Source organism: Mustela putorius, unplaced genomic scaffold (genome assembly GCF_011764305.1).
Source record: "Mustela putorius furo isolate JIRA1106 unplaced genomic scaffold, ASM1176430v1.1 tig00001093_pilon_pilon_pilon, whole genome shotgun sequence".
NCBI classification, from domain to species: domain Eukaryota; kingdom Metazoa; phylum Chordata; class Mammalia; order Carnivora; family Mustelidae; genus Mustela; species Mustela putorius.
The window spans coordinates 892,886-916,620 of record NW_025421565.1 but is presented as its reverse complement, the minus strand read 5'-3'; the positions used below and the strand labels follow the sequence as shown (position 1 = coordinate 916,620).

The following is a 23,735-nucleotide window of genomic DNA, read 5'->3' as shown; positions in this document are numbered from 1 at the left end:
ATTTTTTAATTTTTTTTTTGGCTTTCACATTTATGCCTGTTTTAATTGACTTGATATTTACTTTTGTTTGTTTAGAAATTTTTTTTAATATTTATTTTTTTGACAGAGATCACAAGTAGGCAGAGAGGCAGGCAGAGGGGGGGGGGTAGGCTCCCTGCTGAGCAGACAGCCCAATATGGACCTCAATCCCAGGACCCTGAGATCATGACATGAGCCAAAAGCAGAGGCTTAATCCACTGAGCCATGCAGGCACCCTGTTGAGAAATCTTTTTATCATTAGGGCATTGCATCTTTTTCAGAACAAGTATAATTTACAGAAATTATAGACGGCAGCTTTTTATCAAATACCAATGTTTAGCAATGTTTTGTTTTGCCAGAATATTATTTCAGTTGTAAAAACCATCTTCAGTTGCAAAAAGTAATCAAAAACCTTACTAGAGGGTGCTTAAGCGGTGCATCTGGTTAGGTGTCTAACTCTTGTTTTCCACTCAGGTCATGGTGTTGAGGTGGGGAGATTGAGCCTCACATTGGGCTCTGTGCTTATCACAGAGTCTGCTTGAGATTTTTTTCTCCCTCTGCCCCTCCTGCTTGTGTGCTTGCTCTCTCTAAAATAAATAAGTAAATCAAGGGGCGCCTGGGTGGCTCAGTGGGCTAAAGCCTCTGCCTTCAGCTCTGGTCATGATCTCAGGGTCCTGGGATGGAGTCCCACATCAGGCTCTCTGCTCAGCAGGGAGCCTGCTTCCTCCTCTCTCTCTCTGCCTGCCTCTCTGCCTACTTGTGACCTCTCTTTGTCAAATAAATAAATAAAATCTTTTTAAAAATAAAATAAATAAGTAAATCTTAAAACAACAAACTCTTTGGATTTAACTTGGTTTTACCAATATCCTAAGAAGTCTTAAGCTGAACAATATTTTAAGTAGGAAAACACGAACTTTTTAATAGTTTGGTATACTCTTTCTGTGGTTATAAACATATATCGACTGGTTTCTTTTATAGGAAATCTGATGAGTTTATCACATCAAGCATTACATAATCCAGGATAAGAGCTCATTACCTTCTAACTATAGTATTCTATGTAATAATTGCAAATATCAAAGGTATTTACTGGCTAATAAGTGCTACAAAATTTGAAACAAAATATGTTTACTGGATTGTTTTTCAGATTGAAGCTGCTCCTTAAGGATTTCCTGTAAATAAAATCTCCAAAGCAATTCATGTAGGGCTTAGTTTAGATCAGTACTTTTTTTTCTCGTTATCACTCCCCTTCCCATGCCCCACCTCCCTGCAGTTGCACCATATTATTAAAAACATTAAGTGCCTGGGATGTATGCTTCAGAAAGACAGTGATTGAGTGATTTCAAATAACGTGGAGTTCTTCATGTAAAAAAAGATGTGTTTTTTTTAATTTTTAATTTTTTATTAGCATAGAATGTATTATTAGCCCCAGGGGTACAGGTCTGTGAATCGCCAGGTTTACACACTTCACAGCACTCACCATAGCACATACCTTCCCCAGTGTCTGTAACCCAAACACCCTTTCCCTAACTGCCCCCCGCCAGCAACCCTCAGTTTGTTTTGTGAGATTAAGAGTCTCTTATGGTTTTTTTCCCTCCCGATCGCATAAAAAAGATGTTTTGTAGTCACAATTACTTCAAAAAGTAATTCTATCCAAATAGCCTGGCATGCTATGCTTTAGCAATTAGAGTACCATGGTTTTGACACCTGGCAGTTTATAAGTTATTCAAATGTGAAATGCTAAACGATGTGAACAGCTCTTCTCTCTTTGGAGTGCTACAAAGTTCCAGGTTGACTTTATTTTTCAGATAACATCTTAAGCCCACTTTATAGCATACTAAGTCATAAAGGACAAATCCAGGGAAGGTAATACCTTTCCTAAGACAAAACTCCAGGGAAGGTAATTTTTTATTTTTGATAAACATATATTTTTATCCCCAGGGGTACAGGTCTGTGAATCACCAGGTTTACACACTTCACAGCACTCACCAAAGCACATACCGTCCGCAATGTCCATAATCCCACCCCCTTCTCCCAAACCCCCTCCTCCAGCAACTCTCAGTTTGTTTTGTGAGATTAAGAGTCACTTGTGATTTGTCTCCCTCCCAATCCCATCTTGTTTCATTTATTCTTCTCCTACCCACTTAAGCCCCCATGTTGCATCACCACTTCCTCATATCGGGGAGATCATATGATAGTTGTCTTTCTCTGCTTGACTTATTTCACTAAGCATGATATGCTCTAGTTCCATCCATGTTGTCGCAAATGGCAAGATTTCATTTCTTTTGATGGCTGCATAGTATTCCATTGTGTATATATACCACATCTTCTTGATCCATTTATCTGTTGATGGACATCTAGGTTCTTTCCATAGTTTGGCTATTGTGGACATTGCTGCTATAAACATTCGGGTGCACGTGCCCCTTTGGATCACTACGTTTGTATCTTTAGGGTAAATACCCAATAGTGCAATTGCTGGGTCATAGGGCAGTTCTATTTTCAACATTTTGAGGAACCTCCATGCTGTTTTCCAGAGTGGCTGCACCAGCTTGCATTCCCACCAACAGTGGAGGAGGGTTCCCCTTTCTCCGCATCCTCGCCAGCATCTGTCATTTCCTGACTTGTTGATTTTAGCCATTCTGACTGGTGTGAGGTGATATCTCATTGTGGTTTTGATTTGTATTTCCCTGATGCCGAGTGATATGGAGCACTTTTTCATGTGTCTGTTGGCCATCTGGATGTCTTCTTTGCAGAAATGTCTGTTCATATCCTCTGCCCATTTCTTGATTGGATTATTTGTTCTTTGGGTGTTGAGTTTGCTAAGTTCTTTATAGATTCTGGACACTAGTCCTTTATCTGATATGTCGTTTGTAAATATCTTCTCCCATTCTGTCAGTTGTCTTTTGATTTTGTTAACTGTTTCCTTTGCTGTGCAAAAGCTTGATCTTGATGAAATCCGAATAGTTCATTTTTGCCCTTGCTTCCCTTGCCTTTTGCCTTTTTCCTAGGAAGATGTTGCTGCGGCAGAGGTCAAAGAGGTTGCTGCCTGTGTTCTCCTCAAGGATTTTGATGGATTCCTTTCGCGCATTGAGGTCCTTCATCCATTTTGAGTCTATTTTTGTGTGTGGTGTAAGGAAATGGTCCAATTTCATTTTTCTGCATGTGGCTGTCCAATTTTCCCAGCACCATTTATTGAAGAGGCTGTCTTTTTTCCATTGGACATTCTTTCCTGCTTTGTCGAAGATTAGTTGACCATAGAGTTGAGGGTCTATTTCTGGGCTCTCTATTCTGTTCCATTGATCTATGTGTCTGTTTTTGTGCCAGTACCATGCTGTCTTGATGATGACAGCTTTGTAATAGAGCTTGAAGTCCGGAATTGTGATGCCACCAACGTTGGCTTTCTTTTTCAATATCCCTTTGGCTATTCGAGGTCTTTTCTGGTTCCATATAAATTTTAGCATTATTTGTTCCATTTCTTTGAAAAAGATGGATGGTACTTTGATAGGAATTGCATTAAATGTGTAGATTTCTTTAGGTAGCATAGACATTTTCACAATATTTATTCTTCCAATCCAGGAGCATGGAACATTTTTCCATTTCTTTGTGTCTTCCTCAATTTCGTTCATGAGTATTTTATAGTTTTCTGAGTATAGATTCTGTGTCTCTTTGGTTAGGTTTATTCCTAGGTATCTTATGGTTTTGGGTGCAATTGTAATTGGGATTGACTCCTTAATATCTCTTTCTTCTGTCTTGCTGTTGGTGTAGAGAAATGCAACTGATTTCTTTGCATTGATTTTATATCCTGACACTTTACTGAATTCCTGTATAAGTTCTAGCAGTTTTGGAGTGGAGTCTTTTGGGTTTTCCACATATAGTATCATATCATCTGCGAAGAGTGATAATTTGACTTCTTTGCCGATTTGGATGCCTTTAATTTCCTTCTGTTGTCTGATTGCTGAGGCTAGGACCTCTAGTACTATGTTGAATAGCAGTGGTGATAATGGACATCCCTGCCGTGTTCCTGACCTTAGCGGAAAAGCTTTCAGTTTTTCTCCATTGAGAATGACATTTGCGGTGGGTTTTTCATAGATGGCTTTGATGATATCGAGGTATGTGCCCTCTATCCCTACACTTTGAAGAGTTTTGATCAGGAAGGGGTGCTGTACTTTGTCAAATGCTTTTTCAGCATCTATTGAGAGTATCATATGGTTCTTGTTCTTTCTTTTATTGATGTGTTGTTGCATCACATTGACTGATTTGTGGATGTTGAACCAACCTTGCAGCCCTGGAATAAATCCCACTTGGTCGTGGTGAATAATCCTTTTAATGTACTGTTGAATCCTATTGGCTAGTATTTTGTTGAGTATTTTCACATCTGTGTTCATCAAGGATATTGGTCTATAGCTCTCTTTTTTGGTGGGATCCTTGTCTGGTTTTGGGATCAAGGTGATGCTGGCCTCATAAAATGAGTTTGGAAGTTTTCCTTCCATTTCTATTTTTTGGAACAGTTTCAGGAGAATAGGAATTAGTTCTTCTTTAAATGTTTGGTATAATTCCCCCGGGAAGCCGTCTGGCCCTGGGCTTTTTGTTTGTTTGGAGATTTTTAATGACTGTTTCAATCTCCTTACTGGTTATGGGTCTGTTCAGGCTTTCTATTTCTTCCTGGTTCAGTTGTGGTAGTTTATATGTTTCTAGGAATGCATCCATTTCTTCCAGATTGTCAAATTTGTTGGCATAGAGTTGCTCATAGTATGTTCTTATAATGGTTTGTATTTCTTTGGTGTTAGTTGTGATCTCTCCGCTTTCATTCATGATTTTATTTATTTGGGTCCTTTCTCTTTGCTTTTTGATAAGTCTGGCCAGGGGTTTATCAATCTTATTAATTCTTTCAAAGAACAAGCTCCTAGTTTCGTTGATTTGTTCTATTGTTTTTTTGGTTTCTATTTCATTGATTTCTGCTCTGATCTTTATGATTTCTCTTCTCCTGCTGGGCTTAGGGTTTCTTTCTTGTTCTTTACAGCTCCTTTAGGTGAGGTTTAGGTTGTGTACCTTAGACCTTTCTTGTTTCTTGAGAAAGGCTTGTACCGCTATATATTTTCCTCTCAGGACTGCCTTTGTTTTGTCCCACAGATTTTGAACCGTTGAATTTTCATTATCATTTGTTTCCATGATTTTTTACAATTCTTCTTTAATTTCCCGGTTGACCCATTCATTCTTTAGAAGGATGCTGTTTAGTCTCCATGTATTTGGGTTCTTTCCAAACTTCCTTTTGTGGTTGAGTTCTAGCTTTAGAGCATTGTGGTCTGAAAATATGCAGGGAACGATCCCAATCTTTTGATACCGGTTGAGTCCTTTTTTAGGACCGAGGATGTGATCTATTCTGGAGAATGTTCCATGTGCACTAGAGAAGAATGTGTATTCTGTTGCTTTGGGATGAAATATTCTGAATATATCTGTGATGTCCATCTGGTCCAGTGTGTCGTTTAAGGTCTTTATTTCCTTGTTGATCTTTTGCTTGGATGATCTGTCTATTTCAGTGAGGGGAGTGTTAAAGTCCCCTACTATTATTGTATTATTGTTGATGTGTTTCTTTGATTTTGTTATTAATTGGTTTATATAGTTGGCTGCTCCCACGTTGGGGGCATAGATATTTAAAATTGTTAAATCTTCTTGTTGGACAGACCCTTTGAGTATGATATAGTGTCCTTCCTCATCTCTTATTATAGTCTTTGGCTTAAAATCTAATTGATCTGATATAAGGATTGCCACTCCTGTTTTCTTCTGATGTCCATTAGCATGGTAAATTCTTTTCCACCCCCTCACTTTAAATCTGGAGGTGTCTTCGAGCTTAAAATGAGTTTCTTGAAGGCAACATATAGATGGGTTTTCTTTTTTTATCCATTATGATACCCTGTGTCTTTTGACAGGGGCATTTAGCCTATTAACATTCAGGGTAACCATTGAGAGATATGAATTTAGGGCCATTGTATTGCCTGTAAGGTGACTGTTACTGTATATGGTTTCTGTTCCTTTCTGATCTACTACTTGTAGGCTCTCTCTTTGCTTAGAGGACCCCTTTCAATATTTCCTGTAGAGCTGGTTTGGTATTTGCAAATTCTTTCAGTTTTTGTTTGTTCTGGAAGCTTTTAATCTCTCCTTCTATTTTCAATGATAGCCTAGCTGGATATAGTATTCTTGGCTGCATGTTTTTCTCATTTAGTGCTCTGAAAATATCATGCCAGCTCTTTCTGGCCTGCCAGGTCTCTGTGGATAGGTCAGCTGCCAATCTAATATTTTTACCATTGTATGTTACAGACTTCTTTTCCCAGGCTGCTTTCAGGATTTTCTCTTTGTCACTGAGACTTGTAAATTTTACTATTAGGTGACGGGGTGTGGGCCTATTCTTATTGATTTTGAGGGGCGTTCTCTGAACCTCCTGAATTTTGATGCTCGTTCCCTTTGCCATATTGGGGAAATTCTCCCCAATAATTCTCTGCAGTATACCTTCTGCTCCCCTCTCTCTTTCTTCTTCTTCTGGAATCCCAATTATTTTAATGTTGTTTCGTCTTATGGTGTCACTTATCTCTTGAATTCTCCCCTCGTGGTCCAGTAGCTGTTTGTCCCTCTTTTGCTCAACTTCTTTATTCTCTGTCATTTGGTCTTCTATATCACTAATTCTTTCTTCTGCCTCATTTATCCTTGCAGTGAGAGCCTCCATTTTTGATTGCACCTCATTAATAGCTTTTTTGATTTCAACTTGGTTAGATTTTAGTTCTTTTATTTCTCCAGAAAGGGCTTTTATATCTCTCGAGAGGGTTTCTCTAATATCTTCCATGCCTTTTTCGAGTCCGGCTAGAACCTTGAGAATTGTCATTCTGAACTCTAGATCTGACATATTACCAATGTCTGTATTGATTAGGTCCCTAGCCTTCGGTACTGCCTCTTGTTTTTTTTTTTTTTTTGAATTTTTTCATCTTGTCATTTTGTCCAGATAAGAGTATATGAAGGGGCAAGTAAAATATTAAAAGGGTGGCAACAACCCCAGGAAAATATGCCTTAACCAAATTAGAAGAGATCCAAAATCGTGAGGGGGGAGAAAGGGGATAAAAAGAGGTTCAAAAAGGAAGAAAGATAAAAAAGAAAAAAAAAAGAAAAGTATTTTAAAAAAGAAAACACCTAAGAAAAATGTAAAAAAGCAAAAATATATATATTAGATAAACTAGTAAAAAATCGTTAAAAAAGAAAAAGGTAACAGTTAAAAAAAAATTACCCGAAGGCGAGAAAAAAAAAATGAAAAAGAAAAAAATTAAATTAACTGCAAGACTAAAAAAAATCACAGGGAAAAAGCCATGAGTTCCATGCTTGGCTTTCTCCTCCTCTGGAATTCTGCTGCTCTCCTTGGTATTGAAGCCACACTCCTTGGTAGGTGAACTTGGTCTTGGCTGGATTTCTTGTTGATCTTCTGGGGGAGGGGCTTGTTGTAATGATTCTCAAGTGTCTTTGCCCTAGGCGGAATTACACCGCCCTTACCCGGGGCCGGGGTGAGTAATCTGCTCAGGTTTGCTTTCAGGAGCTTTTGTTCCCTGAGCGATTTCTGTAGAGTTCCGGAGGACGGGAATACAAATGGCGGCCTCCAGGTCTCCAGCCCGGAGGAGCCGAGAGCCCAGGGCCGCACTCCTCAGTGTGCCCTCAGAGAACAGCGCCCAGTTACTCCCATCTGCCTGACCTCCTGCCGCGCTCCGAGCTCACCGAGCCTGCGACCAGTTCAAGGTAACACCGAGCTGCGAGCTTACTGTCGGCTCTGTCTCTGTAGCCGGCTTTCCCGTTCCAATACCCGCAAGCTCTGCGACACTCAGACACCCCCGATCCTTCTGTGACCCTGCGGGACCTGAGGACACGCTGACCCCGTGTGGGCTTCGCCCCGGTTTAGCCTCTGGAGCGATGTCCCTCAGCGGAACAGACTTTTAAAAGTCCTGATTTTGTGCGCGGTTGCTCCGCCACTTGTCGGGAGCCGGCCCCTCCCCCCAAGGTCTATCTTCCCGTCGCTTTGGGTTCACTTCTCCGCCGGTCCTACCTTTCAGAAAGTGGTTGTTTTTCTGTTTCCAGAATTGCTGTTCTTCTTCTCTTCAATCGGCCGATGGATTTTTCAGGTGTTTGCAATCTTTAGATAAGCTATCTAGCTGATCTCCGGCTAGCTGAAGTAGTCTCAGCCTGCTACTTCTCTGCCATCTTGACTCCTCCTCGTCACTTCAGTTTTTATATGCAGTTTGTGTGTACGTGTAGTTCTGTGAAATTTTATCACTTAATAGTTTGAGTAACCATCAACATAGCTTACAGAATTGAAAAGGAATCTGGAGTTTCTGTTGCATTAGAATTACAAGGGAATCACGATTTCATCACAAGAAGTTCCCTCGTGTTAATCATACTGCAGCCCCCATTCTGGCAATCATGTGAATATGAAGCTTTTTAAAAGCAGAAATAAACTGAGTAACTAGGGCCACAGCCTTAAATCCTTATGTGAAGCGTCCCTCAAGTGTACAGGATTTGCATATCCACATACAATACCTTATATAAACTCTATGTGCTTCATATGCATTATGCAACTTAATCTAGTTGTGAACACAGAACAGACACTCCTAATTTGGCAGTTGTTACCATATCAGGCACATCGCCCATGTGTGTAAGGGCTGAGCAGTTTGTAAAAGGAGGCCCACAGAGCTAGCTTGTAACCCTTTAGAATGTATAAATCAAAATAGCAAAGTGGCAAGTAGAATGTATTCAGTACAGAGGGATATCTAGTTCCTAGTCTCGTTTTCCCCATTCATTCATGGTTCATGTCAAACCAGGAGGTGCCTTGAGTGTACATATGTGAGTCCTCTAGTCCTCAGCCCAAGTTTTATACAAACCCTCTGCAAGTAGCTGCCCTCTGAGGCAGAGGCCTGTGTAGCCAGAGACAGATCTGAGCCCTTTGAGATTTTTGGCTCTGTGAGAAGGTGGGTTGAGACTGGAGTGGGTGGAGCTGGAGAGGAGCATTTATTGACTAACAGGGTATAAAGGTGGTATAATAAATTACAGCATCAGTGAGATTACACAAACCAGGTTACAGAAACAAGTGATCTTAACTTGCACAAAGAGTCTAAGCTTACATCTTAGGAAACTAGGAAAAGGAGCTGATTAAATCCAGCATAAACAAAACAAAAGAAATAATACTTTGAGCAGAAAACAGTAGAACCAAAAGATAGTTATTTGAAAAGGTCAATGAAACTGATAAACATCTTTGCTAAATTATCTAAGAAAAAGAGAAGAAACAAGGTGCTGACAATAGAATGAGGGAAAGCCATAACAACTGAGTCCATGGATATTAAAAGGATACTAATACTATGGGCTGCTCTCTGTCCACAAATTTCACAACCTAGATGAAATGAAATAGACCAGTTCCTTAAAAGACGCAATCTGCCAAAACTCACAGAAAGATCTAACTAGGCATGTAGCTGTTAAAGAAATTGAGTTAATACTTGATCTTCCAAATCAGAGAGTGTCAGGCCCAAATGTGTTCGTTAGTGAAGTCTACCAAACACTTCAGGAAGAAGTGATACCATTTCTCTACAATCTCTTCTAAAAAGTAAAAGCAGAACTACTTCTTAACTCGTTCTGTGAGGCCAGCATTGCTGTAATAGCAAAATGAGGTGGACATTACAAGAAAAGGAAACTGCAAACAGAAGTCTATGTCTTGGAACATAGGTACAGAAATCCTCAACAAGTCATTAGCAAATTGAATCCAACAGTATACATTTTCACACCATGACCAAGTGGGGTTTATTCCAGGTATGCAGTCCTGGTTCAACATTTGATAATCAGTTCATGTAACCCATCATATCAACGCAAAAGAAGAAATTACCATATGATCATACCAATAGGTGCAGAAAAGCATTTCACAAAATCTTAACCCACATTCACAATAAGAAATCTCAGCATACTAGGAATACAGGGAATTTCTTTTAACTCGGCAAGACACGTCTTCAACAGCCGTATAGCTAACATTGTACTTAATGGTGAGAATAGATGCTTCCGCGGTAAGGCAAGAAGGAAGGGGGCCCCTTTGACCACTCTTTTTCAGCCTCCTTCTGGAAGTCTTTGCTAACACAGTATTACAAAGAAAATAAACTTGGATTTGGAAGGAAGAGATAATAAAACTGTCTATATTCACACATGACATGATTCTGTAGGTAGAAAATTCCAAGGAGTCAACAATAGAATACCTTGACACTGGTAAGCAATTATAATAAGGTTACAAAGTACAGTGATTGAGTGAGTGGTAAAAAGAAATGAACTCTCAGGAATAGAAGACATGGAGGAAACTTACTTACAGTTGCTAAATGAAGAGAGCCAATCTGAAAAGACTTTACACTTTGGTTTCCATCTATAGTGCATTCTGATAACAGCGGAAGCATATGGAGACAGTAAAAAAGATGAGTGATAGCCAGGGGTTTGGGGCAAGGCAGGGAAGGTTGAATAGGTGGATTGTAGAGGATTTTTAAGACAGTGAAACAATTCTGTAGGATATTATAATAGTAGATACATGTCATTTATTTGTCAGTTCCCATAAAGTGTAAAAGACAAAGGGTAAACCCTGAGGTAAACTGTGGACTTTAGTTAGTAGTAATGTATCAATATTGGCTCATCAGTTGTAACAAATGTACCACACTAATACAATATTCAAATAACGGGACTGTAGCAGTGGGTAGAAGTGACGGGGGTATATAGGAACTCTGTACTTTCTGCACAATTTTTTGTTAACTCTAAAACTACTCTAAAAAATAAAGTGTATTAAACAACCCTGCCTGCATGTAGCAGTGTAGATGAATCTGTGAAGCTGCTTTCTTCTATACTTAAAAAAATTAAGAACTCACATTATTCAGTACCAGTTTTCCCATGGTGGGAGGCAGAATGCATTATCAGAAATTGCATATTGACAGCCACTAAACCTATTTTCAGTTATAGCTTTTCTGCTCTTGAAAGCCGTATTATCTTTCTTGGAAGTATCATGAATTTCTTACCTCTCTTCATAACATCTTGTTTCTATATTACGGTTTTTGTTTGTCATAGATTTCTGCACTGAAAATATAATCAACATTAATAAACATTTGAGATGTTTTTATAGTATTTGGAATATTCTAAATTATAGTAACTGTGGCCTGAAATTAAGGCCTAGTATAATGGACTCTTTTACCTCTGAAACCAAGATGGAATCCCACCACCAACTGAGTGAGTAGGAGACAGTTAATACACTTATCGTAATGAAGAGGATGGTCCATCCAAGATGAAGATCACCATCTAAGATGTAGTTCATCTAGTTATCATTAACTAGTTGTTCTTGACTGACTAAGTGGTTCTGTGATATGACAACGGCCCCTTGGGATAGAGCTGCCAGTTGCTGCCAGTCCTGCCTTTTGACCTGCACTGTACTGCCACCTTTTGGAGTGTCACTGTGTCTTCCCACCCTAAAAAGCTCTTGTTTCTAAGAGAGAATTGTTAATTGGCCTTACCCCAGGTGACTTCCCTTTGGGTTCAGTGTGGCTGGGAAGCTCCTTCCTATAAAGGCAGTGACAACACTGTTCCCTAACTGCATTTGCACCCCACCTACCAAAGATCTGGCTAGAACCCTGTGGTTACTGCATAGTCTGGTGACCATCCCTGACTTCTCAGGGTACCCATGCATAGCATGGTTTGTTATTGTGTACTGCTGGGATGGCATGCAGCTGTCCTTTGTGAAATTTCGGGAAGGTAAGACAACCAGCTCCAGGAGGATAAGCATGCCATTCCAGTTGTCTAATGAGCTATTGCTCAGGTAAGGGCAGGAGCCTCCCCTCTTTCCTCTGCTAGTCCTTCCCTTGCTGCCATTGTGCACACATCTGATGCCCGATGGTGTTGAGGTGCAAATTTATGGTATCCTGTGGCTCAGTTGGTGATAAGAGATCCCTTCCAAATCGCCAGAGAAAGGAGCTCAAGTGTTCTTCTGATGCAAAACCTCTAGCCAGTGAACCTGAGGTCTGCTCAGCACTGCTGTTTTATCACTACTCCAAGGGTCTAACCTTGGAATTATAGAGTTTAGTGACTTTGAATGGGGCTATAGACAAATGACCTTACTGTTTGTGAACCCTGACCCCCTGGAGATTGACTGGCATTCCCAGGAGGAAGCGACAACTGCCAAAGAGGCCAACTGCTGGGCTGTGGTGCTTTCCTTTCTGACCACCCAGGTCCATGCTACAGGTGACAAAAACAGAAACCTGTGACTTTACATGGCTAGAAGTCCAAAATATTCTGAGGGAATTTGTACAGAGAGAAAGGAGAGAGAGAGAAGATGATGGGCATGGTAGAAAAAAAGAGACGACCATACAGGAGATGATCCGTCAACCACTGAGTAATGGGCCAAGCACACTCATGCTACTCCAGTCTTCTCCCTGTGCCTGTGTTGGAAAGAAATTCTCATCTTCTTGTTTAGGGAGGAAAACACCCACTCTGTGCCTCAGCAAAGGGGATTATTCGAATGCGACTTAAGCCCAGGATCTTTAATCTGTAAGAAGCGACTATTGCCATGGAGCAGACCCATAGTCCTGAAGATCCTGCCTGGAGGATCTCTGGGGGGGGGGGGAATTTGTAAATTTGATCAGAGTAAAGAAAAAAAAAACCTGAGGTCTGTCTAGTGACAACAAAAAGGAAAGATGCAGCAAGAAAGAATGAGGAGGTGCCTGGGTGGCTCAGTGGGTTAAAGCCTCTGCCTTTGGTGCAGGTCATGATCCCAGGGTCCTGGGATCGAGCCCCGCATCGGGCCTGCTTCCCCACCCCCCCCACACCCCTGCCTGCCTCTCTGCCTACTTGTGATCTCTGTGTCAAATAAATCTTAAAAAAAAAAAGAATGAAAGAATGAAGAAGGGGGAGGGACTTGGATACAGGAAGAGGAGACCACAAAATGATGGAAATGAAGGTCCACAGATTGACCCAACTGGGGGAACATACTTAAATAATTTATACAACAAAGATAAAAGGGCATTGATTGGCTTTTGTACCTCTACTATTTAGTTTCTGAATTGACTTAAATATCTGCTGAAATGCACCATTGGCAAATTTCCATGGCCTTAAAACAGGGCTCAGATTATGGCCATATCTGGGCATTCCACTCAATTTAGTCATGTTACTCCTTAAAATCTTGGAGGAGCTACTGAATATAAAATAGAAGTTCCATAGATTAAATATTGGTATTTTCCTTAAAATTCACTTGTTGAAATATAAACCCCAGTGTGATGGTATCTGGATAAGGTTTGGTTATGAGGATGGAGCCCTCATGAATGGGAGTAGTGCCCTAATAAGATTCCAGAGAACTCCTTGGCTTTTTGCCTGCGTGAGGACAACTCAGAAAGACAGCTGTCCGTGAACAAGGAAGCAGGCCCCGACCAGACCCTGATACTGCAGGGCGCCTTGCTCTTGGACTTGCCAGCCTGCAGAGCTGTGAGAAATAAATTTCTGTTGTTTATAAGCTACCTGGTCTCTGATACTTTGTTTTAACAACCTGAACAATCTGAGACATTCAGGATAAATAGGTTCATTTTACCTTAACCAACAGAACTGTAGCCAAAGTTCTCCATGGTATAGCACCCTTTGACTTAAAGCACCATACCACAGTAGGTTCTGATCCCGTGAATATAAACTGTGGGCACTTAATCAGTTGACAAAATGGGACCCCTCATGTACCGTACACCTTTAGCTGAAACAATTGTAAAGTCCTGTTCAGAGAAGTGATTATCACTACAGCTTCTCCAATTAATAGCCCAGTATAGTCTCTTCTTAAACCTGGAAATGCTGATGGCACTTCACAATGCCATCGGTGCTATGACCCATCTGTTCAGGACCCAACACCACTTTGCTGAAATTACTCCTTCTATCCCAATAGCCACCACTACGGATTTTGTTCTCACAGATTTGGCTACTATATTCTGTTCAGTGCCCTCTTCAACAGCCTTAGCCACAATTTGCCTTCACCTCCGAATGGGGCACAGTACAACTTTTCCAGGCTACCAGTGGGATATCTCAGCACCTCTGCCTCTGCACATAGTCTTTGCAGGCAGTATCTTAATTGCATCCACATTTCTTCAGAAGCACAGGTATGACATTATACTGATGACATCCTCTTCTGAGGAGATATTTCACACATTCATTGGTTACATACACATACAAGAGAATCACAGAAGTGGATAATTCATTTCCCTATACATAACTGCAAAGATCTGGCTCAGTATTGGTAAACCAAGGGCTGCTCCATCCCTGGCACTGTCAAGAAATAGCTATTGATGATTCTCTCTGTTGTGTGTTCTTTGCACACAGAATGTTAATGCAAATACATCATTTAGTCCTTTTTGGGTTCTGCAAGCGACTTGTTCTCCACTTACAAGGTTCACTTAATTCACCAATGCTGTTACTTTCAAATTGACTCAACTTGTATAGGACCTTCTCCAAAAATAGACTCTAGAATCAATCCAAATTGAAATCGACAGGCACTGCTGTCAATGCCCTTCCGTCCCTCTAGAGACCTTAGCAATCTCCTCTAATGCCTCCTGGAGTTTGTAGACATCATCGCCATTAATGGCCTGTGAGCTTCTGGAATGAGAAACTAACTTCTTCAGCCCTGCCGTATACACCACTGGAGCATCAGTTGTTGGTCATATACTGGGCACTCGGTACATAGAGCCTGAGCTCTTTCTTTCTCAGTCAGCTGGTCGTAAACTTCTCATGAGACTATAGCTGTGAACTGAAGACAGTAAGAGGGTAGAATATAGGAGTTAGTAGAGGTCATGGGCATACTTGAGATTTCAGAACCTGCTGGAGACTAATCTTGTATATGCTGTTTCATTAAATGATGAAGGGCTGCTTGAGTACTCAGTTGTATGGCTTGGTGGATCATACAACACCTAGTTCTTGATGGGCAGTTCAGGATACATGGTAACTTGGTAGCCTGGGGTTAAGTGTTCAGTCTTAACACTGTGGCCCGCCAGGCATGCCAAAAGCTGTTTCTCAAAAGAATAGTTGTTTACAGAGGATGCATGGCTTTGCTTAAAGAATTCTAAGGGTATGCACTGTGATTCACATATAGTTGCCTGCCAAAAGCTCTAAGCAGGACCCTCCACTACCAATACTTCAAGCAATGTTAGATCTGCTGGTTAATACAGCCCTAATGGCACAGCAGTGTGCTTGGCAGCTCGGATCTGTTGCAGAACAGTCTCCTGTTCTGGACCCTACTCAAAATTGGTAGCTTCTCTGTTCACTTAGTAAATGGCTTGGAGTAGCAGACCCAAATGTGGGGTATACTGTCTTCAAAATCCAAGGTGGCCCAATAATGGTTGTACCTCTTTCCTATTGGTAGGAGGATCAACTCATTCTTTATCGTAGAAGGAATACCTTGGCATGCCCTACAGCACTGGACCCTTAGAAATTTTACCAGGTGGCATTCCCCTGCCTTTCTGTGGGATTAGATCCCACCCTGAAGCAGACAAGTGTCTTAGCAATGTGTCTTGAGTATTTGCTAATTCACTAGCACAGTAGGTTGAACCAGCATTATATCACCAGTATAATGAATCAGCAAGACATCGGGTGGAAGATAAAGACAATCCAGCTGTCTGTAGAATAGACTGTGATATAGGGCTGAAGAGTTGATAAGCCCCTGAGGTAGGACAGTGAAAGTGTATTGCTGGCCTTGCCAGCAGAAAGCAAACAGTTTATGATGGTATTTACTAATAACCATAAAGGGGGAATAAAGCATTTGCTGCTAAATAGCTTCACAGAGGGTGACAAGGGAAGTGTGGATTTGTTGTTTTATCTTGTCTCCATAGTATTTCCTTTTCTGTAAACTGTTCCTTTTCCTACTGTAGTTTTTTACAGAGGTATTATTTAGCATATGGAATGTCTTGCTTATTTTCTTTATATTCCCTCACTAGAATGTAAATACCATCAAAACTGGGAGTTTTCTCTATTTTAGTTAGTACTATAAATACAGTGTCTAGGTTACAGCATATTGTAAATATTCAAAGGATAAATGTCAAATGTATGTTTGTGTTTATATTGGATCATGAATTAAAGTGTATTTCTTACTATAAATGGAGGTTAAAAATATTTGCAAACTTTAGCAGGTTTTTACGAAGTTAAACATAGTCTGGTGTAATCCAAGTACCGCACTCCTAGGTACTCAACTTATTTGAAAACTTAACATTTACACAAAAGCCTGCATATGAATACTTATATCAACTTTATTAATAATGTCCCAAATTGGAAGCAACCAAGATACCCTTCAGTAGATGAGTGGATAAACAAACTGGCATATACATACAGTGAAATACTATTCAGTGATTTAAAAAATGGTGTGTTAAGCCACTAAAAGTTATGGAGCAATTTTAAATGCATATTAGTCAAGGAAGCCAGTCTGAAAGAGCTATTTGATGTATGATTGATTTTTATTTTTATTTTTTAAAATATTTTATTTATTTATTTGACAGAGAGAGAGAGCAATCACAGGCAGAGAGGCAGTAAGATGGGGGGGGAGCAGGCTCCCTACTGAGAAGAGAGCCTGATGTGGGGCTCAATCCCAGCACCCCAAGATCATGACCCGAGCCGAAAGCAGAGGCTTAACCCACCCAGGCATTTTTATATGACATTGGAAAAACCAGAGCTATAGAGACTAACATTTAGAAAGCTTCAAGGGGAGGTTGAGAGGGCTGAACACATGATTCACAGGAAATTTTTTCAGTGGTGAAGCTATTATTCTGTAGGATACCATTATGGTGGACGTGTGACTTTACGCATTTGTTCAGACCTGTAGGACTTTACAGTATAAATAAGGAAACTTAATGTAGGCAGATTTAAAAAGCCATTGAGGGGTTCCAAGGATACCAGAAAGGATTTTAAGCTAATTATGGAACCACCTCATTGAACGAGGTGGAGGGTGACGTGTGCTGATTTAAGTAACTATGGAAATGCGTGGAGACTATAAGCCTCAAGACAAAGAACTGCACATAAGAATTCTATCCTAGTTGATAAAGTTTTTTTCCATGGGGTACAGGTTAACAATTCTGGTACTGCTATACATTTACATTGGGATGGAACAATTAAGTAAGTGTGTAGCAGATGGGAAGAGCTAGGTTTATCACTGTTGCATTGGGACGTTACAACTGGGCAAGAAAAGGACACTAGAGTGATCCATGTGGTAGTGGTTGAGAGTTGGAAAAATCAATGTGAACTCATATTTAACTGAATATAGATACATATGCTTGCATATATAAGTTTTCATGTTTATATACACAGTGCATTATTAACTGCATTATACACACAATATATATTTTTCTCTGTCAGCTAAGGATATAAGTGCACCAATGTTCTAGAAGCAGTATGTACATGCAGTGCCCAGATCTTAGTTTCTAATACCATATTCCATATTTAATCTCTAAATAAGGACAATAACAAAGTCATACTTCCTCCATCTAACATTATACAACTATCCAGGGTGCAGCTGGAAAAAAGTCTTACACTCTTTCTGTTAAATTCATTACTGAGAACTTTGTTTTTGTATTGCTCAATGCTAACATATGCAAATTCATTTGATACTAATATATTGATCATGTACCCTACAAACTTATTGTGATCATTTATTCTGATGTTTTTGTCAGGTTCCTAAGAATTTTTTTTTTTTAATAAGTTCACATCATCTGCAGACAGAGATAGTTTTAACACTTTATTTCTGCTGTGGATCACTTTTCTTCTATATTATTGCCTAATTGCCCTGTCTAGGCCCTTAGTACAATATCATAGTACAATATTAACTTTGAGTGGTAAGAGTGGTGTGAGGACAAATAAAAATTAAAAGGACGAGGTTTAGTATTCCTCTAAAAATCTAGAGACATCTCTTTTTGTATTTTCTTTTGTAAACTTGTAAATTCTTTTTCTGCCCCTTTGACAATGAACATAAATCTTCTTAAATTCCTCTTGGCAGTTTTACAACCTAATATGTCTTTCTCAAGGACCTCAGAACCATCTCTTTGAACATCTAAGATCAAGGTCTGATAGTGTGCAGCTCCGCTGAGGGCTCTCTTCTTGGCTTGCAGACAGCTGCCATCTTGCTGTGTCCTCTCTGACTCTCTTGGGTGTTGGCACCTGGAGAGAAAGAGAAAAAGCTCACTGTCGGGCTCTCCTTATAAGGTCACTAACCTTATTGGATCAAGACCCCACCCTTATGACCTCATTTAACTTTACTTCTTTCTTCAAATATAGCCACATGATGAGTTAGGTCTTCAGTATACACATTTCATGGGACACAAATATTCAGGCCATAACAGCCCTCATGCTTACTATCCAACATTTTTTTAAATTACTGGTTCTGTCTAGTCAGCAGCTAATAAATAGTTTGCTCTTGTAGACTTGGCTAGCATGTCCTATTCAGTGCTTATTTTAATAGCCTTTCAGTTGCAGTTTACCTTCAGTTCCCAAGGGACACAACACACCTTTTTCAGACCAATCACAGCATACTTCAGTGGTTCTGCCATTCTGCTCAATCTTGGCAGACAAATTATTAACTGCATCACTCTTTGTCCAGGTGGCTGACATTGCAGCACAGGTATGACATGATATTGGTGACATCCTCCTATGAGGAGATTCTTTTGACACACTCATTAAAGACATAGAAATCCAATATCTTTTAATCTTTTTGGAGTTCTAATGATAACATAATCCTCATCTATAAATTTTGCTTACTGTCACTGCTGTTGCTTCTTACAAATTAACCCACTTCAAGTGGGGCTCTCTCCAGCCAAAAAATCTCTGTCCATATTAAAATCAGCAGGCACTCTTGTGAGTGCTTAGAAACTCCTTCATTAAAGAGACTTCGACAGTCTCGTGTCGTGACTCTTAGAGTCTCTGGACCACATATCATGGCCATTAAGTTGTCCAAGAGCTTCTGATAGAAGAGGCTGAACCTTTTAGCTTCCTGCTGTATGTCATTAGAACAACAAATTACTGGCTATATCCTGAGATATCTCAGAGATAACGGCTCTCAGAGACCTTAAGCCTATGGCCCTCCACACACAGATGCCCATTATACTTGCGTTGGAAACAACACCTCACAAACTTCACTAGCTACCAATTCCTCTTTAATATAGGATGGAGCCAAACCTGGGATCTCTGGCCTAATCCACCTGCGGTGGTAGGGTAGCCTCCCCTGTCCGCAGTCCATTGCCAAATGTTGTGGTGCAAGAGGTGGCCACCTCAAGACCCCCAAACTGCTTGGAGAGTCCCTTGGGATTAGTCAAATGAACAACAATAGGAGTTTGTTGGCACTACTATTCATCATAAAGATGATATAACTTGGTGGGATGTTGGTGTTTACATCCCTCACTCAGGAGATCTTTGATTAAAGGATGAGACCCAAACAAAATCAACAAAATTGGCCAAACTTCAGGTAGTCATTTTAGCACTGAATGCTTCTGCCAAAAAAGAGTCCCATCTCCACATTAATTATGAACTACAGAGACATTCCTTAAGAGCTGACCCCTTCAAAGAACTCTAGGAATCCCTTGCTCATGGATGCTCAAAATATAATATAAATTTTAAAATATAAATAAAAATCCTACATCTCAGGGTGTCTGCATGGTACAGTCTTAAACATCTGACCTTTGGTTTGGACTTGTGTCTTGATCTCAGGGTCATAAGATCGAGCCCCACGTTGGGCTCCTTGCTCAGCATGGTGTCTGCTTAAGACTCTTTCCCTCTCCTTTTGCCACCCCCAATAAATAAATAAATACTTTTAAAAATCACATGTCTCTATATCTACTAAAACTGTGATACAAAGATTTGTCAAGACATTCCTCTTTCTCTTTAAAGTACAAGACAGTACTAGTAGTATCCAAAGCACATATTTTATCTTTCAAAATAAATACAATTCTGGGAGAGACATAATTGTCTTCTCAAACCATTCCTCTTCAAGTTCTGGTCTAGCAAGTGGAACCCTAAATGGACTTCTAATAAGCTCCTTAAGGAGCAACTGGGATGGAAAACTAGTGGGGTATATAATTGAAGGCAAACCTGAGGCAATGGTGTTGTGAGTTGGAGTTTGCTGAAATTGAATATATCAACAAAGTAAGCATGTAAGGTGGGGTACAGGCAATTGGAGACCAAAGGACAAGTCTGGCAATTTCTGATTCCCACTGTGTGGATAGCCTTCTTGGGTAAATAAGTTTAACCAGAACCCTAAATCGTCCATAACTTATCACTCTGGATATCTGATTGGTTTTTCATCCTCCAGGTGATGTTTGATCACCTTGGCCTGTCTTTAGCAAGATTCTTGTTAGGTTGATTTAGCCTAAGTCCTCCTTAAACCTGATGTTTCCTGAGTAATTTTCCATCCACTGACCCCAGCCCTGCTCTTCGACTATAAATTCCTACTGCCCATGCTGCATTTAGAATTTAGCCTGGTTGTGTATTGAGATCTCTTTTTCCCTACTGCAACAGCCCTGAATAAAATCTGTTCGCTTACTTGTTTTTTGCTTCACTGTCCAGCTTTGTTTCTTCCTTGACAGAACAATTATTTGGCCATATTTCCATGAGTAAGTGCTGTTCTGTTCTAGATAATCCCACTTATGATGTCAATTGATTTGGAGATCCCAAGACCATCCTTGGGTTCAGTGATTTGCTAGGAAGTTTTATAGGACTCAGCATACAGTCATACTCATAGCTAAAATTTTTCCAGCAAAATTAGCAAGGGGGAATGGCTCATGGCCAATGTCCAGAGGAAACTGGACATAAGCTTCCAAAGGTTCTCTTCCAGTGAAGTCACATAGGATGTGCTTAATAACTCCAGCAATGAACTATGATAGCACATGTAGAATGTTTTCTACCGTGTAAGGTCAATAGAATCTCTGTGCTCCCAGGTTTTATGGGGGCTGGTTATGTATGTCCCTCTGCCTGATACATACTAAAATTCCAGATTCTCAGAAGGAAAGTAGGTGTTCAGCATAAACCATATTGTTTGTACAATGAAATTTAGGGGCACGGTAAGCCACTTTTTAAAAAAAGATTTTATTTATTTATTTGACAAGGTAGAGAGAGGGAGAGCACAAGGAGGGACAGCAGCAGGCAGAGGGAGAGGGAGAAGCAGGCTCCCCACTGATTAGGGTGACTGATGCGGGACTCGATCCCAGGACCCTGAGATCATGACCTGAGCCGAAGGCAGTCACCTAAGCAATTGCACCACCCAGGAGCCCAAATGTAAGCCACTTTTATCAAGTAGACTTGTAGGAACACTTGAGAAGTCCAAGTTCTCAAGCCTTTTCAAAACTCAAGTTCCCAGGTACTAGCCAGGGGGAAACCTTATAAGCAGGCCTTCTAAGGACAGCTGTCTCCATCCACTTAAATGATAATATGACTTAAATACATTTTTAGTTTGCAAGTTTGCAATGCTTTCAATGATTCAGCCTTTTTGTGGTTAGTTATGAGTTCTCACATAAAGCAGTTATGAGATTATCGTTTCAATTTTTGCAGTACTTGGTATTATCTGTTTTTATTTGCATATATTTGAATCCTAATATACCAAAATGCAAGTGTAAATCATGTGATGGATTTTCTAAAAGGTGGTCATTGATTAAGCAAGGAAAAATTTCCTTTGAAGGTTTCTGTCCAGGATGCAAAGATAGCAGTCAGGTATAAACCAGCATATACTAACTAATAGTTTAACATAAGAGTTGTATTATTTCCTCAATTAGTTCTATAGAAAGTGACAAAATAAATTTACTATTATGAGGAATTCAGATTGAGATACAGTAATTTCAGCAGAAGTTGTAAGCACCCTGTATGCTGTACATCATCAACAGTCTCTCAGCTCAGATAGACTGTTTGAATGTACTGCTGACAGAAGTGTTTTCTGATTCTGAAGTTGCAATCAGAATTTCAGGTGTCAGGATGAAATTAACAACAAAAATAATAGCTCCGCTTCTGATTACAGAGATTATCAAGGATCAAATGGTGTCACCTTTTTACAGCATCTCATGGATTCAAGTAATTACAATATAGAAAATAAATATTTTCTCTTTGCTTCTGTGCTGCTTTTGGTGGAGCTATAATAATTCCTATATATACCTATACTAATACAAATTTTGGTGGATGTTTGCATAAAGGTGCAGACATGTTTATTCCAAGTTGAAACAAAGCACAGATGATTCTATGGAAGATGTCATATCTTGGCTGTCATATGCCTCTATGCATGATACCTGCTGTTCAAATAGCTTTTGATATTCTCTCTATACCCGTTGAAGTAATTCAATTTATGCTATGTTTGAGTTGAGTGAGTGACTAAGAGATTTATGTGATTTTTGTTGGCATTCAATATTCTTCACTTCTCTTGCATACAGGAACCCACTGGCTCTCTTTAACAAACACAGTTAAGAGAGTTCTGTTTATTTAAAGCACTGAAATCATATTTCAATTCTCAAGAAAATGTCCCAATATTCTTGTTGACTATTTTTTCTTGTTGTCTTTTTAAATAATCCATTGAGTGAAACTAATTTGCTTATCTCTTGTATATAGTTTTCAGTATCTTCTTAGCAACAGGATTATGGAAACTGAAAGAAAAGCAAAAAGTATTATTAAATATTCCAGTTTTCAGTGGAACCTGAAAGCATCAAAGGAAGAATTGATGAAACCTTCATGTCAAGCTTGTTCTTAAAAGGGAAAATAATGCTTATAAATAGGAAAATAAATTGACTTGTGGATAATCATCATTGTACTTGCCATGACTGTCTTTTGAAATGAGTTTCATCTCTTAAAGAATTTGATTTTTTTAAAATAAATGTTACTAAGTGCTTTTCCAGCATGGGAACAAGTGAATTATCATGTGTAGTTTTAAAGAGGAAGGGAAAAATTGGCAAAGATAAAAAAAAAAGGTCATTAATCAAGAGAGCCAATGTAATTTTGAAGAATGGGAAAGGCAAATTATGACATGAAAGATGGTATTATGTATTTCTGCAATCAGATTTTGAAGAACAATTTCCAGTGTTAACTTCATGCCACACATAATGCTAAATTGGGTGTGTTTCCTCATCAGTGAATGTCCAGAAGGACAATACGAAATGCGAGAGACATGGATACTGTTTAAGATATGTTACAATGTAAACGGAACACAGACTGTCTCTGGAAGGAATTCTGCAAGTGCATTCTGCAAAACAAGGAACTGCTAGAAGAGCCCATCTATCAGAGAAAAAAAATAATGAAATAGGTATATATTTAGATACTAAATTATTTCGGGTAAACAACGAATAAAAATAGGGGCGCCTGGGTGGCTCAGTGGTTTGAAGCCTCTGCCTTCCGCTGGGGTCATGGTCCTAGGGTCCTGGGATCTGGCCCGCATCTGGTTCTCTGCTCAGCAGGGAGGCGGCTTCCCCTCCTCTCTCTCTGCCTGTTCTCTGCCTACTTGTGACCTGTCAAATGAATAAAATCTTAAAAAATAAATAAATAAATAAATAATTAAAAAAAAAAAAAAAAAAACCTGTATTACCAGTAGGTCCCCTGCTTGTACCTTATTTGCTAAATCAAGCAGTTCTACCCAACGTCCGCCAAGTCTGAAGGCCATACTCCAGCGAGGCCGCGCAGATATTTGGGAAACTTGGTGGGCGCCCTATGGCTGGACGTGGGAGTCG

The 23,735-nt window shown here is 39.8% G+C and overlaps 1 long non-coding RNA gene across 1 annotated transcript in view; it reads left to right on the top strand.

Annotated features, from left to right (window-relative positions):
- LOC123386960 overlaps positions 1-23,735 on the top strand; it is a 73,178-nt gene that overhangs the window by 6,865 nt on the left and 42,578 nt on the right. The window contains exon 3 of the long non-coding RNA XR_006608768.1: positions 23,144-23,314. This is a non-coding gene — a long non-coding RNA (uncharacterized LOC123386960). The remainder of the gene's footprint in view (positions 1-23,143; positions 23,315-23,735) is intronic.